The 5,000-nt window shown below is 53.3% G+C and overlaps 1 non-coding gene across 1 annotated transcript in view; it reads left to right on the forward strand.

The window, feature by feature from the left end:
• Positions 1–3,417: 3,417 nt before the first annotated feature.
• LOC126430166 (small subunit ribosomal RNA) overlaps positions 3,418–5,000 on the forward strand; it is a 1,909-nt gene continuing 326 nt past the window's right edge. Inside the window, exon 1 of the ribosomal RNA XR_007577029.1 lies at positions 3,418–5,000. This exon is cut by the window's right edge and continues 326 nt beyond it. This is a non-coding gene — a ribosomal RNA (small subunit ribosomal RNA).

Below are 5,000 nucleotides of genomic sequence, written 5' to 3' on the forward strand. Positions count from 1 at the left end.
TGCCGTAACGTAACCCATGTTGTGCCGTAACGTAACCCATGTTGTGCCGTAACGTAACCCATGTTGTGCCTTAACCTAACCCATGTTGTGCCTTAACCTAACCCATGTTGTGCCTTAACCTAACCCATGTTGTGCCTTAACCTAACCCATGTTGTGCCTTAACCTAACCCATGTTGTGCCTTAACCTAACCCACGTTGTGCCTTAACCTAACCTACGTTGTGCCTTAACCTAACCCATGTTGTGCCTTAACCTAACCCATGTTGTGCCTTAACCTAACCCATGTTGTGCCTTAACCTAACCCATGTTGTGCCTTAACCTAACCCATGTTGTGCCTTAACCTAACCCATGTTGTGCCTTAACCTAACCCATGTTGTGCCTTAACCTAACCCATGGTGTGCCTTAACCTAACCCATGTTGTGCCTTAACCTAACCCATGTTGTGCCTTAACCTAACCCACGTTGTGCCTTAACCTAACCCACGTTGTGCCTTAACCTAACCCACGTTGTGCCTTAACCTAACCCACGTTGTGCCTTAACCTAACCTACGTTGTGCCTTAACCTAACCCATGTTGTGCCTTAACCTAACCCATGTTGTGCCTTAACCTAACCCATGTTGTGCCTTAACCTAACCCATGTTGTGCCTTAACCTAACCCATGTTGTGCCTTAACCTAACCCATGGTGTGCCTTAACCTAACCCATGGTGTGCCTTAACCTAACCCATGGTGTGCCTTAACCTAACCCATGTTGTGCCTTAACCTAACCCATGTTGTGCCTTAACCTAACCCATGTTGTGCCTTAACCTAACCCATGTTGTGCCTTAACCTAACCCATGTTGTGCCTTAACCTAACCCATGTTGTGCCTTAACCTAACCCATGTTGTGCCTTAACCTAACCCATGTTGTGCCTTAACCTAACCCATGTTGTGCCTTAACCTAACCCATGTTGTGCCTTAACCTAACCCATGTTGTGCCTTAACCTAACCCATGTTGTGCCTTAACCTAACCCATGTTGTGCCTTAACCTAACCCATGTTGTGCCTTAACCTAACCCATGTTGTGCCTTAACCTAACCCATGTTGTGCCTTAACCTAACCCATGTTGTGCCTTAACCTAACCCATGTTGTGCCTTAACCTAACCCATGTTGTGCCTTAACCTAACCCATGTTGTGCCTTAACCTAACCCATGTTGTGCCTTAACCTAACCCATGTTGTGCCTTAACCTAACCCATGTTGTGCCTTAACCTAACCCATGTTGTGCCTTAACCTAACCCATGTTGTGCCTTAACCTAACCCATGTTGTGCCTTAACCTAACCCATGTTGTGCCTTAACCTAACCCATGTTGTGCCTTAACCTAACCCATGTTGTGCCTTAACCTAACCCATGTTGTGCCTTAACCTAACCCATGTTGTGCCTTAACCTAACCCATGTTGTGCCTTAACCTAACCCATGTTGTGCCTTAACCTAACCCATGTTGTGCCTTAACGTAACCCATGTTGTGCCTTAACGTAACCCATGTTGTGCCTTAACCTAACCTATAATGTGCCTTAACCTAACCTAAAGTGCGCCGTAACCTAAACTATATTGCGCCTTAACCTGACGCACGTTGTCGCTGAACCTGCTCTGTAATTGTTATGCAACCCGTTAAAGTAGTGTAGTGTTGCCTAACCGCAACCCTCGCAATATAGTTCGCTACTCGCACTGCCCGGTCCCCTGTGTATCGCGTCATGTTAAACACCTTGCAGGTGTTGCTGACTTTCCACATGCTCCTGCTATACACTGTAGTGTGGATAGCAGCAGGACGTACATGCCCCCCCCCCTTCCCCCCTGCCTTCGCAAGCTGGTCGGTGAGAAGTTTGCATGTTCAATGCCCTTCGCATGCCGACGTACTCAGCCTACGTTGTGGTACGGCCTGTCACCTGTCCGCCGATGTACGCAAAACCCACAAACTGTACTGCACATTGCTCCGTATGTACTGAATGATACATCGTGGCCCATGTGACCGTATGACGACAGCGCCTAGCAACGGCGGACCATACAGTCCAAATATTGTGCACGCAGCTACGTGTCGTCTCCCTATAAGAGCTGGATTGCAGTGTGGTACGCCATACAGACGTGTGGGAGGAACGGACGCCCTGGATGGCGATCAGCATGAGCAGTCTGTTGATGTAGTGGAGCGTGTATTCGGACGTAGTCGTCTCTTCTCACACACCGTGATAGCATGTTGCACCGCGTTCCACATCTGCGACATGCTGCAGAGGCGGGCTGACAGTCGTTCGCGCAATGGACACCGCATACGTACGGGGTCTACCTTCCACGTGTTCTCTAGGCGTGCACATGTTGTTGCGTCTATGTGGGCAGACGTAGTGTGTTGTGACACCTGACACAGGCATGCAATACTCGTTGCAAATGGCGATGGACGTGTACGTTTGCTGGTGACGTTACGCAAATGAACAACCGGTAACCCGTTGTGGTGCGGTTGTTCTCGCTAGAGGTGAATCAGTGTTGGCGACGATCGGTCGAGCTATTAACCGGTTGTTTCAGGGATACCCACCATGCCCACGAACGTGAAAGGGGACCCACCATGCCCACGAACGTGAAAGGGGATCTGGGTGTGAGGCGATACGCGGCGGTGGCTGGGTGGGACCGTCCCCGGCCGGTGAGGGGGGGCCGCCCGGCGTGCTGGCAGCGCGGTGCGTGGGCGCACGCGCTACAGCCGGCTGGTGGGGGCGGCCGGTGGCAGGCGCGCCGGCCGACGGACGCGGCAGGCGGCGCAGCTGCGCGCCGGCGCCCCCTGCTCGCGGCGCCTTGCGGCCAAAGTAGGTCCTCGCGGGCCCGGTGCGAAGCGCGGTGGCCATCTGCAGTGTGCTGGTCCGATTGAGGACTTTGTGCGCTGAGGATGCGCCGCCGCCCGGCGCTCGGCGCCGCGACGCCGTCTGCTGCTCGGTCGCCCCAGCGGTTCTCGCAGGTGGTTTGTATCGCAGCTGTGCGGACGTGTTGGCGCGTGCGCTGTGCTGGGAGAGTTCGCTTCGGCACCCAAGTAGGGCTTTTGTCCTTCTGTGGCGCTGGCGTTGGAGCTGCCGGTCACCGTAGGTGGCGCGTGTTGTCTCCCGCCGGCAATGCCACGACAGCACGCTCCCGGGCCTCTGTCGGCAGCGGCAAGCTCAGTTGGGAGCACGGGTGGTCGCACCTAAAGCGTCTACTCGCCTAACTCCGGGCGATTGCGCCTCTCTCGAACCCGACCAAGTACTTAGGACGGCGCTGCGCGCCGCCGGGACCTGAGAGGGTTTCGAGGTGTGTTGTGCAGGGGAGCTCAGCCTCCTCCTGTTTGCAGAATAATTGAGCGGACGCTTGCGTGTTCGCGCGGGCCCCCGGGACACACTCCCGGGCGGCCGGCTGCTCAGCTCTAGTTGACGCAGCTCCCTGGTTGATCCTGCCAGTAGTCATATGCTTGTCTCAAAGATTAAGCCATGCATGTCTCAGTACAAGCCGCATTAAGGTGAAACCGCGAATGGCTCATTAAATCAGTTATGGTTCCTTAGATCGTACCCACGTTACTTGGATAACTGTGGTAATTCTAGAGCTAATACATGCAAACAGAGTCCCGACCAGAGATGGAAGGGACGCTTTTATTAGATCAAAACCAATCGGTCGGCTCGTCCGGTCCGTTTGCCTTGGTGACTCTGAATAACTTAGGGCTGATCGCACGGTCCTCGTACCGGCGACGCATCTTTCAAATGTCTGCCTTATCAACTGTCGATGGTAGGTTCTGCGCCTACCATGGTTGTAACGGGTAACGGGGAATCAGGGTTCGATTCCGGAGAGGGAGCCTGAGAAACGGCTACCACATCCAAGGAAGGCAGCAGGCGCGCAAATTACCCACTCCCGGCACGGGGAGGTAGTGACGAAAAATAACGATACGGGACTCATCCGAGGCCCCGTAATCGGAATGAGTACACTTTAAATCCTTTAACGAGTATCTATTGGAGGGCAAGTCTGGTGCCAGCAGCCGCGGTAATTCCAGCTCCAATAGCGTATATTAAAGTTGTTGCGGTTAAAAAGCTCGTAGTTGGATTTGTGTCCCACGCTGTTGGTTCACCGCCCGTCGGTGTTTAACTGGCATGTATCGTGGGACGTCCTGCCGGTGGGGCGAGCCGAAGGCGTGCGACCGCCTCGTGCGTGCTCGTGCGTCCCGAGGCGGACCCCGTTGAAATCCTACCAGGGTGCTCTTTATTGAGTGTCTCGGTGGGCCGGCACGTTTACTTTGAACAAATTAGAGTGCTTAAAGCAGGCAAGCCCGCCTGAATACTGTGTGCATGGAATAATGGAATAGGACCTCGGTTCTATTTTGTTGGTTTTCGGAACCCGAGGTAATGATTAATAGGGACAGGCGGGGGCATTCGTATTGCGACGTTAGAGGTGAAATTCTTGGATCGTCGCAAGACGAACAGAAGCGAAAGCATTTGCCAAGTATGTTTTCATTAATCAAGAACGAAAGTTAGAGGTTCGAAGGCGATCAGATACCGCCCTAGTTCTAACCATAAACGATGCCAGCCAGCGATCCGCCGCAGTTCCTCCGATGACTCGGCGGGCAGCCTCCGGGAAACCAAAGCTTTTGGGTTCCGGGGGAAGTATGGTTGCAAAGCTGAAACTTAAAGGAATTGACGGAAGGGCACCACCAGGAGTGGAGCCTGCGGCTTAATTTGACTCAACACGGGAAACCTCACCAGGCCCGGACACCGGAAGGATTGACAGATTGATAGCTCTTTCTTGATTCGGTGGGTGGTGGTGCATGGCCGTTCTTAGTTGGTGGAGCGATTTGTCTGGTTAATTCCGATAACGAACGAGACTCTAGCCTGCTAACTAGTCGCGTGACATCCTTCGTGCTGTCAGCGATTACTTTTCTTCTTAGAGGGACAGGCGGCTTCTAGCCGCACGAGATTGAGCAATAACAGGTCTGTGATGCCCTTAGATGTTCTGGGCCGCACGCGCGCTACACTGAA

The sequence above is a fragment of the Schistocerca serialis genome, unplaced genomic scaffold, assembly GCF_023864345.2.
Source record: "Schistocerca serialis cubense isolate TAMUIC-IGC-003099 unplaced genomic scaffold, iqSchSeri2.2 HiC_scaffold_1034, whole genome shotgun sequence".
Taxonomy (NCBI): Eukaryota; Metazoa; Arthropoda; class Insecta; order Orthoptera; family Acrididae; genus Schistocerca; species Schistocerca serialis.